Genomic DNA, 12,009 nt, shown 5'->3' on the forward strand with positions numbered 1-12,009 from the left:
AATGTTAGCACTTACCTTAAATGATGTCTCTTATTCCGATCTTCCTCTTCTTTCCTGATGTTTTCATCTGTCCCTCCAGCGGTGCGGCGGCTCTCCGATCCAGCTCTGACTGCTCTGTCCCTCCAATCCAGCTCTGACTGCTCTGTCCCTCCGATCCAGCGGTGTGTGCATGCGGGTGCACGCGTCCATAGACTTACCTTGTGTCTCTGCTCGTCTCCCGGCCGAGAATCCGAACTGCGCATGCGCCCGCCCCAAGATCCTTTGCGGCCGTACGAGCAGTTCCTGATTCTCGGCGCGAGAGCTCGCAGCGATAACGAGGTAAGTTTTTTTTTTTTTAAACTTCTTGCCTATATCTACTGCTCGCTAGCAGTAGATATAGGCAAAAAAAACGGAGGGTTTAGAACCCCTTTAAGGTATGCCACTTTCAATGTCGCCAATGTGCCTATTTCAGCTCTCAACTGAACTTTAAAGCCCTCACAGGGCTGGTATCATACGTGCAGCTCCATAGTAACTGCAATCCAAATAGAGGCTAAGATGGCACCTTCCTTGGCTGTAAAGGATAGGATAGGGTGTCGTTCCACATTAAGCACAACATATTTAGGCGAAAACACATACTTTTTCAATATCATGCAGGGCATAATGTGCAGATATGGTCAATCCAACCCACTGGTGCTTTTATCATTACCTTTTCTGAATATAACAAATGCAAAGGTTGGGTGGAAAGGTTTTGTGTAATATTTCAAGTTCATCAGTTAAAGTGTACGTAAACCTCAAATCTATTTCCCAGTATGTGTAGTATCATTCCTCACTATATAAAGTTTTTTTAAGCAAATTGTTATTTTGTGAATCTGTTGCACAGAACCTGGAAATCCTGCCAGTAACAGCACTTCCTGTTGCAGGCTGACAACGCTAAGCCACATCCTCGCAATTATCAGCAGCATTGTCAGCCTGTTGGGAGAGCTCTTTCCTTTGGTCATGGGACTGATCCTCCAAAGAGAAGACATTTGAGAGGAATGTTATTAGAAGTGTAAATTTTTTAAAGTGGAACTACAACTTCCTATCCTTTACAGCCAAGGAAGGTGACATCTTAGCCTCTATTTGGATTGCAGTTGCCATGATGCTGCACATGTAATCAGCTATGACACCAGCCATTTGTGGGCTTGAAAGTTTGGTTGAGAGCTGAAATAAGCACACTGGCAACCTTGAAAGTTGGCATGCCTTAAAAGTAAATGTTTTGTGAAAATTTCCTCTTTAAGTATCTATTTTATTCACTAAACATTCATTATTTTAAAATGTTTCCAGCTGCCACGTATGAAGTCTACCACAGTGGACTGGTAACATGCAAAATATAAACACTATAAAAAAAAAAAAGATTGTAAAAAAGACAAACATAAGGGTCATCAGGTTGTTTTGTATGATTCGATGTACATACTTTACCACTGAGAGAGATCAAACAAAGACTCCAAGAGTAATTTTAGGGTGCACTGGCAATCACACTTGTAGGATTGATACCAACAATTTAGTAAATATGTTATAGGTTTTGTACAAGCCAGGCAGGATCAACAGGTTTTTACTGCACTTATGAGCTACAAATTATAATTGCTTTTATAATTTGTACAAGTCAACAAAGGACCATTTAAAAGGGATCCCAACTCTCCCGGACGTTCCAGGAGTCTCCCGCTATTAGATAGCCGGTCCCGGCCGCCTGGGAGAGAAACATTTTCTCCTGGAAAGGTTCACTCTGCTCTATCTAGCAGAGTAAACCTTTCCCTGCTCTCTGTTTTTTTTAATTTTTTCTGACATCGGGACATCCAGCCACTGTCAGTCAGAGAAAGAAAGAAGAAAAAAAAACAGCATAGGAATGAATATTTCAATTTGCAATAGCCAATAGCAGACTAGCTATTGCACCCGCCCACTGCTGCTGTCAATCAGCACAGGTGGACCTGAAGTTCTCCATCAGGTCCTCTTCTGCTGATTGACAGCAGCAGAGGACGGGGGCAATAACCAGCTTGCTATTGGCTATTGCAAATTGAAACAGCCAATAGCAATCTAGCTATTCATTCCTATGCTGGGTTTTTTTTTTTATTCTGACGGTAGCAGCTGTCAGAAAACTAAAAAAAAAAAAAAACACAGCAGATAGCACGGGAAGCATTAGCTTCTTTGCTATCTGCCATCATTTTAGGGGGGGGTGTGCTCTTCGGGGGGGCAGAGGGTATCTCCCTGAAATGATGAGAAGGGCACCTCCCTGAGATTACTTTTTTCTATAAAGCATAAAGCACAGGCGGTGCCATTGGAATCTATTGGAAAGGCTTAAAGGGTAGCCAACAGTTTTGGATAGAGTGCAGAAGTATTAGAAACTCTGTAACACTCTGGATCACTATATCTTCCAATACTATATCTTCCAATACATCAAGACTACAAAATACATAATAGAGATATTACTTTAGCTCTGCCTTTGGTTCCAGTCCCAGAGACAAGGTTGTCACCAGACAGGAAGAGCAGGAAAATCTGATATGGGGACACAAACAACAAAAAGAAAGCTGATTCTAGCCATTCCATGCCATCCAAAACTGCAAAAATAAAATTAGCTAGAGATACACTTTAAATATATTAACAGAAAAACTTGTTCAGTTTCCCATAATTGGCTCAGGCATTAGAAGCCTATGATGATGCATGCATTAGTAATACATTATAAATGAAGACTCTCTAATGGCAAAGAACCCAAGCCTATACAGGACAAGAAGATTTTATTCAATCCTAGCAGATCCTTCTTGCTGACATGCACTTTAGTTTTTGTACTTTTCTAATATAGAAATCACCAATTGATGTCTTAGTGTTTAAAATGAACATGAGCCTTCATTTACCATAACTGTATTCTGAACCTATATGACCTCTTTTTCTCCCTCCCTGGAACTAAATGTTGCAGCTAAGGATTCAAAGCATCAATGGAAGAGGGTGGTCTGAACAAGACTGCAGCACGTGGCTAAAAATGCCAGTCATTGTTCATTTAAACAATGGCCTTCTTGGCAGGCTCAGCTTTCAGCAAGCCACACACAGCTAGATTTCTCCCATTCAGCCCTGAGGGTTGAACGAGACAAATCAATTGATTCCCCTATCAATGCTAAACGACTAAGATGGAAGAATCTCCACCTGCTGGGTAGGGTGCTGCCACCCGAACAGTGACTATATGTAAACTGGCTGCAGTTACTGTTCAGGTAACAATTACCCACTTGGCTCCTTTAAATTTGAAATAGAAATATTGTGGAGCTTGGTGGTACCAACATGGTCACCCAAGGCTCAAATTTCATGTGATTCTGCAAATATTGGTGGGAATTTGAGCCGCGTATAGCCAGCTGTAGTATAACTATTTTTAATGTTTCAGTTTAGCCAGAGCTGGACAAATGAATGTTGATTTTAAAAGAAATAGTTCCTTAGGAACCAGTAAACCTGTTCTTTCAATTACTAATTTATTAAAGACGTTCTAAAGTCACAGCATATCCAATCCTGTTGTAGATTAGAAGGCTCTGTGAGAGTGAAATTGTGTCAGCGCATTGAAGAAGTACATCTTATAAGTACGTTTACAAACTTCTAGATGAATATGGTAATTAGGAGTGGGATAGAACTTATGGAAATTCAGTATAGAAGTGCATACAGTATTTATTTTTACTTTTTGACCAGAGATACCCTTTAAGGTCTATAATTAAATCTTTCAAGCACACTGGTCCCTTGCTCTGAGGGTCCATCCAGTCCTAATTTAAAGTAGCATTAAACTCTCAAACTTTTTTCAATAATAAATCCAGAACAAACAAATATACATTGCTCAGCAAAGCATTGCTTTACATTTTTGCCCCAACACTTTTGGGTATTATCTTTCTGAACAGCTGCTTCCAAGTCTTTCAGCTCAGCTTCCCTGAACTTCCTGTCCAGTACAAAGGACAGTGCAGACTCCAGCAACTGTTCATCTACTACAGTGGTTCTCAACCTGTGGGTCGGGACCCCCTCGGGGGTCGAATGACGATTTGCCAGGGGTCGCCTAGTGGCTCTCGGCCGCCGGGAAAGAAACACTTTCTCCCGGAAAGGTCGGGACCTTTCTCTGCTGTTTTTTATTTTTTTAAATCGGGGGCCACCGTAAGTCAGAAAAAGAAAACCCACCATAGGAATGCATAGCTAGATTCCTATTGGCTATTTCACTTTGCAAAAGCCAATAGCAAACTAGCTATTGCACCAGCCCTCTGATGCTGCACGAGCCACTGATCTACTGGCTTGGAGAAGGGAGGGGGCCAGGGGAGAGGGAAGTAGCTTGATTTTCTGTGTCTGTGTGTTTGTAAAGACACACATAGCTTACTAGCACACACAAGGGTGGCTGTATAGCACTCTGCTTGAGAAAGGAGTCACTCTAAAACAGGATATCAGGACCAGTACTCAGGGAACCAGCTCATTCTGCAGAAAACTAAAACTTTTAAACATCAAGGAGCAGCATCCATTGTAAGTGATTTCATCAGTATCTGAAATAGCTTAAAATCCCTTTGTCTTTAATATCGCTTGAATCTTTAAAGCACAAACGTTCTTTTTAGTTTTGGATAGAATGTGGAAGGATCAAAACTTCTGTTTGCTTATTGCTGTCTGCATGATATTTATGCTCACTGTTGATCCTGGTGTACACCACTGTTGGTTCAGTATAGAAAGTGATCTTAAATCCCAATTTTTTTAAATTTTCACAGGAACCGGAAGTGACGGGAACTCTTCCAATGGGCACATCTATATTTGTGACAGCTGTCTAGGAGTGGTTATGCCCCTCGCTTCGGAGAGTTCTCATCTTACTTTCTTACAGTGTCTCTTTGAGAGGAAGTAAAGGAAAATCCCCCAATGGGACAATGTGAGAAAAAAAAAATGACAGGAATCTTAAAGGAGAACTATGAGATGAGTGATTTCCACTCACCTCATAGTTAGAGGAATTAAATCTTAAAAATACATTTAAGTACCTTAACTATCAACAAAAATGTATCTTATTTGTGTATCACTCAGCTGTAGATCCTCAAATCATTTCTGAATTCTGTGAATTCCTGAGTTTAGTGTCACTTTAACCATTCCCTACTCTATCCACAACTATCAAAATTGGGCTTTACATACACGTTAATAAAATACTGACAGTAAACATCAAAGGATTCCTGGTTTGAAAAAAATACACGGACAATCACAGCTGTCTTTCTTCTGAAATCTTAGCTAACTGGCTGTCATGTTAATCTTCTATTTTCAATACTTTCCGAGTCACTGACCCAGAATAAGCAAGCAGATGAAGAACTCTGGCTTCACTGGTGACATAATTGCCATGAGTGGGTGACCGTGGAATCTAGTAGAATGGCATGGTGGCCCGGCAACCAGTATTTTCCGAAGGAGGTCAACAATGACAACCAAAAATATTTTCTTGATAGGTGTTTGTTTAAGCAACTAAAGTTATATCTACCGTATGTCGGGTGCTGCATTACCCCAGTTGTGGAATCTACTCATCTCTAGACAATAAGATGTTTTTTGTCCAGTCCCATTCAACCTCCCATAGATATCCACTAACTTACCTCCCAATTCTGGTAATTATGGACCTACCCAAACAGCAAATGTGTGCTTTGCAACAACAATGCAAAGCACAGGTTCGCTTGTTTGCTGTCCTATCCAGCTGCACGTACAGTATGTACTTCCTCTTTGCTCCCCCACTGCATTATTTTGTCAAAAGTAGTGAACAGAGAAAATCCTGTGTGTGCTCCACTTCCCATGAAAAGACAATGAATGAGTAAATTTCCATACCCAAAAGTACCAGGTACAGATCTTTGCTCCCTGCTGCATGTAAATTAATTGGCATTGGGGCAAAGGGAAATTGAATATAAGCTGCTGGAGGGCAGCAGTTGAGTGAACCCATTGCTTTGCCCAGCCTTATTTGGCAACCTTATTATACATTTGCAGATTCCAGAGAGGCAATTGAATAAGATAGTTCCACTAATTTGTGTTACTTAGTAAATATATCTAATGTATATTTTCAGGGAGTTGACTTGGCTACAAATTAGGCCTGCTAGACATTTCTAGTGCTCTTTGCCTGGGGCATCAGACATATACAAACACATTCCTTCTTAGCTTTTCTAGAAAGGTAAAACTGCTATTGGCCTAATGAGTACAGGACACTCTATTTTATCATATCACATCTCCCCTCTCCTCCCTGAAAGGATCACTATATCTTCCAATAAATCAAGACTACAAAATACATAATGGAGATATTACTTTAGCTCTGCCTTTGGTTCCAGAATAAGAGTGAAATCCTTTTTAATTAATATACTACACCCCCAGATTTGAGTGCTGCCATTTTATTCATGACCTTGGAGGCATGGAGGTGGGCAACACCATCTCATATAGACCCAGCTTTGACTGCTTTAGTAATATAAGTAAACCTAGTTAGGGATGAGACATGGAGGATTGCCTTCTCTGCTTAGTGTCACCTGTTCTCAGATAAATTACTTAAAAAGCTTAAAATATTAGGACAAGGGTCTCAGGACAAGATGTTAGCTAGTGCACTCTCTTCTAATTGGCAAATGTCCCTGGCTTCCCTTTCCCTAGCTCACTGAATAGATCTAGGTAAGTAAAATGACCATTACACATTTTGTAGCTTTGTCTTCACTACAGAACCATCATCTCTGAACTACCGTATGGTCCTTAAGTAATGTGATAAGTGTTCTTGTTGTTTCTAACCAGGTTCAAACTGTCCTTTTCCCAGTGCCACAGTGTCACAGTGAAAATGAATAGGATTGGCTACAATGGACACAAAAAATGTGTTCATACATAAGAACTGTCTGTGTTGTCCACAACAACCAATCAAATTATTCCATTCTGACAACTGAAATGTAAAAAATTGAAGGTCATTGTTGGATACCAAAAAACAGGACTTAATTTATCAAAATGCCTGACATAAGATCTGCCTGTGTTGCTCACAGCCACCAATCATATTCAGACTTGCCCTTTTAAATACTAGCCAGAATCTGAATTTTTGAACTGGATTGGCTGCTATGATGTAGTACAGAAAGTTCTTATTCTAGACTTTGAATGAGACCCAATTGTCCTCTTTAGTATTTTCTTATTTAATTTTATATATACCTGGCCATTCACAAATTTTGATCCTAAACCCATTATGTTGTCAACCATACCTAGTGTTTGTGATTATTTACAAAAGCAACATAAGGGACAATGCAATCGGTGACTGCAGTATACTGTTAATGCAGTAATGCAATTCTAAGCATAGAATGCATAGTCAGGCCTCAACATTGATTTCTGCATATTTCATCTTATACAAACCAAATACTGTATATCTAAACCATATCCCGTTTCACCTGTTGAAGCACCTTCATTTACCACCTGACCTTCAATAAAACCACAGGAGAAAAACAATGTGTATTTTTATATCTTGTAAATTTCAAGGTGGACCAAAACAAAAGAAGATCTCAGAACATCAATATCAATCCTGGTGTATGTCTGAATCACAAACAGTTCTCTTCATAGGAATTTAGGGCAACAATGCCTTGTCCTCAGTTATGTAGAGTGAGCTCCAAGTGAATGTAGTGTACCACAGAGCATCTAGACTCACCATTTTCTCGTCTCCCTAAACAGTTATTTTAGGGAAAGGGTTGAAAAATGAATATGAAATTCAAGAGATAGTCTGTCCAATTCAGGAGCCAGCAAGATTTTCTTTCTGGAGCCAGCTCCATTGACAACAACTAGAGAAAACCTCATAAGTTAGGTGCCTGCAATCATTCTTAAGGAGCATTGGCGACTTGGCTCCTGGGATATACCCAGCCCCCTTGTAAGGCATGCCAACTGTTAAGGTTGCCAATGTGATTATTTTAGCTCTCAACTGAACTTTCAAGCCCCCAAATGGCTGGTGTCATAGCTGATCACATGCGCACCACCATGACAACTGCAATCCAAATAGAGGCTAAGATGGCACCTTCCTTGGTTGTAAAGAAGTTGTAATTCCACTTTACGTTGTGCTCTTATTTACATTGACTTATATAGAGGGAAAACAACAAAAATAGGCATATGTACACAAGCCTTTACCCTCATCCCCCACCACCATTCAAGACCACCACCACTACCGCACTGCTGAGGCCCACCAAGAACATCTGCATTAAGAGAATAGGCTAACCCCCCCCCCCCCCCCCACAAATCCCCAAGTGAACCACAATGCCACAATGGCTAACTGAACAAGTATATTGCCAGAAACAAACATTGCCATTACCACTGTGGTAGGCAGTGGGTTGTCATACCTAAATACCAAGTTGTTGTTAATTATATAAAAATCCTGGGGGCTATACTCTGCGGTAGGGGCAGAATAGATTTATTAGGTGGTAGCTTACAACGTATTGTGTAATATATTGTGTAAAATAACACCTCAGTATATATTACCTGTAGGTGACACAAGTTTACTAGAATAAGCTCCACAATGACCACTAGGTGCATTTAGTATATAATACAGTCAGTCTGCACTCTGGCAGGTTTATTCCATAAAGCAATGCAAACAGCAACACACATCAAGGGGAATTTATCAAAACTGCAGCAGGCAAAATCTTGTGCAGTTGCCAATGGCAACCAGTCAGCTTCTTTCATTTTCATTTTCAAAGCTTCACTGAACAAACTAGAGAAGCTGATTGGTTGCTATGGGCCACTGCTCCAGATTCTGTCTGCTCCAGTTTTGATAAATTACCCCCAATGTGCAGTGGCCATAGAAGCTAATCAGAAGCCCTCTTGTATTGGTTAAGCTCACAAGACAAACAGAGAGTGCTCTACCTCCTTCTTTCAAAGCCATTTCATGGAACACCAGTGTACAGCCTAGGCTCTCACCAGCCATTCCTTATAAATAGTGAAAAAAAGGGTTTGCACACACTTCCGGATCCAGTCAAAACTTCTTTATTTAATCAAGGCATGAAACCAGACATAGCAATCCCACTTTTCCTGTTTTATCATCAGTAAAGTCAATTCTATGTACATTTATATTTCTAGATATGTGCTGGTAAGTATCCTATACAGCAGGGGTGGGCAACTCCTGCCCTCCAGCTGTGGTTTAAGTACAAATCCCAACATGCCTCTCTCTGCCTCTGAGAATCATGGCTATAACTGTCAGTCTTGCAATGCCTTTTGGGACTTGTAGTCCCCCAACAGCTGGAGGGCCGGAGTTGCCCACCTCTGCTATACAGTGACAGGAAACCAGAGGAGGCCCTTACAACCTGCTCTGCCAATCCATTTCTTTTATAAAGTAGTAATCAAGCCATGTCTTTTTCTGGTAAACATTAGGTACATATATAATATAGATGTCAGAATCTGATTCAAGGTCTTCACTGCAAACCAAGAGCTGGTGGACATAGTCGGCACTGCAGAACTGACCCCCCTGTAATGTATATGAGAACTGGAGTACAGGTTATATTAATCAATAACACAACCTATAGAGTGGAAATTCTTTTTTTAGGTGAATTCACATGGAAAATGTTAAGCTTATAAAAAGCAACAGGGTGACTTCATAAAAAGAATGGGCATGGCAACTAACTCACAGCAACCAGTCAGATTCCAGCTGTCATGTTGTCTATGCAGGCTGGACAATGAACCCTGGAATCTGATTGGGTGGAAGAAAAAAACGAGAGCAAATCTACATTCCTTCGGCTTTTATACACACAACACATTTGATGTTTGCAACCCAAATAGCATCCGGTAAAAATGTGCTGGACCATTTATGTTATTTTCTACGAGTGGCCTGTGCATTGTATAAAGACATTTTCCAGCATATAAATCGTATTTATCTCACGGGCTCACTTATTACATAGTGAGATGATATTTTCAGATACGTCCTTGGCTTGCAATATATATTTTGAGCAGAGAATTGCAGGTGATTGCACTAGTACTCTACAAACAGAAAACAAGCTTGTTCCTTGTTAGCACTTGATCCATTACACCTCTCCCTGCTGAACCTTCCAGCCATCATCACTGTGCCAGAACCCCACAGACAATCTATCCAGTTATCTCTCCCTGCGTTGCTTCATAAACACATTAGCTGCCAGAAACGGAATGGAAGCGCAATGGGCGGGCAGAATAGCAGAGTTTGCATCGTCATGCCCCTTGTGGACCATTATTACCCCACCTTTCCCCCCACCCAAACTTGCATAGAATAAATCCATCCCCATTACAATGTCTGACCAGGTGTGACGCCACTATGTATTGTTACAAGTCTGAGCTCAGCAAAAAATGGCGGGTGGGCAATGAAGTAAAATAACAAGGAAGGGGGGGGGTGACATCTAGGCAGTACAGTATGTCATAAACAAAAACACAACAGACACAAAATATTGCTCATATTTACACAATACTGAACCAGGAACTGTACAGCAGCATTACAATTTCTGCCCTAAGAAGAAGACGCCTAGATGGATCAGGGTGTATAACCTGAAAAATGATTTAATGCAATGTTCCGTACATCATCCAGGGATATTTCACCGACCTGACACCCATCACACATGACAGACACATTCCTGGTTGACCTGCATCTCTCACACTGATGCCAATCCAATTTGCAAGGCACCCTAAGACCACTTAGCCATTGACAGCTTGGCCAGACAGGAAAAAAAAAAGACACCAGCAGTTCGACAAATGCCCGCTAGAGCATCTCAGGCCCCTTGCAGCCAAGAAATGGTTAAAAACCTGGTGCAGGAATGTCCCATGGGATTGAGGGAAGGGAGGGAGTCTGAGATGGAAAAGAAGGAGGAAGGGAGGACATTGAAGGAAGAGAAAAATAAGGACAGACACCGGAAATATGGTGGCACATAGCGATAAGAGGGGATTGAGGCATAGCCAACAGCTACAAGGGCAAAGCACAAAAGGGAACCGGTCACATGTCATCCAATGCATGGGATCCACATATACAAATGACAAGGCAAGGAGATAACAGAAGGAGAAGGGTGTATGCAAGGGAGCCTGCTAGTCATCCTTGGGTTATGGAGCTTATAGGGATGTGGAGAATGGAAGGTACAAGGATAGAAGAAGGATGCAGGGCGGTACCTGGCTTTCCTTGTCACTGCTTCTCTTTGCGGTGGTGCATCAAGGCTGGCGTCCCTGTGCTGACAGCTAATGGGAATACTCGAATGCTGTGTCACAGCTCCCAATGTATGTGTGTGTGTGCTGCTGTCCTGAGCCTCCTGATTGTCCCTCCGGGTCCCTGCCCTGCCTGTCAATGCTGGTTGGCTGGAGCTGTGCTGTGGGGGAGGAGGGACGGTCAGGCTGCCGAGGCTGGAATACATAGAGAGACAGAGGAGGATGGAGGAGAGGAGGGGGGAGGAGAGGAAGAGCAGGTGGAGGGAGAGAGACATACTGTATGGGAGGAGACGAGCTGCTGGTGCTGATGAGGGAGCTGTGACGTTAGTGCAGCTATTAGACCATCACTAGTACATAGATGGAGGAATGGACAGCATTAGATAGATAGATAGATAGATAGATAGATAGATAGATAGATAGATAGATAGATAGATAGATAGATAATACATAGGTAGATAGATAGATAGATAATACATAGGTAGATAGATAGATAGATAACAAATAGGTAGATAGATAGATAGATAGATAGATAGATAGATAGATAGATAGATAGATAGATAGATAGATAGATAGATTGTTAGATAATAAAATAGGTAGAAATAGGTCGATAGATAGATAGATAGATAGATAGATAGATAGATAGATAGATAGATAGATAGATAGATAGATACATAGATAGATGGATAGAGGGCTGGATAGATATAAAAAGATAGAGAGAAAATTATTAGCACATTTCATCTTCAAAAGAAAAGAGAAAGGTTAAGCTATAAGCAAACACTTTAAAGATATATACATTGTAGACAGATAAGAATAACATATGATAAATAGATCAACAGATACATCAATAGATAGATAGATAGATAGATAGATAGATAGATAGATAGATAGATAGATAGATAGTAG

The 12,009-nt window shown here is 41.0% G+C and overlaps 1 protein-coding gene across 7 annotated transcripts in view; it reads right to left on the minus strand.

The window, feature by feature from the left end:
* Positions 1-11,299, minus strand: part of KIF1A (kinesin family member 1A) — a 136,942-nt gene extending 125,643 nt beyond the window's left edge. For all 7 annotated transcript variants that reach the window (XM_018567909.1, XM_018567907.1, XM_018567906.1 and 4 more), the window contains exon 1: positions 11,074-11,299. The gene's annotated coding sequence lies outside the window, so the exon portion shown is untranslated. The remainder of the gene's footprint in view (positions 1-11,073) is intronic.
* Positions 11,300-12,009: the final 710 nt, after the last annotated feature.

The sequence above is a fragment of the Nanorana parkeri genome, unplaced genomic scaffold, assembly GCF_000935625.1.
Source record: "Nanorana parkeri isolate BGI_ZX_2015 unplaced genomic scaffold, ASM93562v1 scaffold1114, whole genome shotgun sequence".
NCBI classification, from domain to species: Eukaryota; Metazoa; Chordata; class Amphibia; order Anura; family Dicroglossidae; genus Nanorana; species Nanorana parkeri.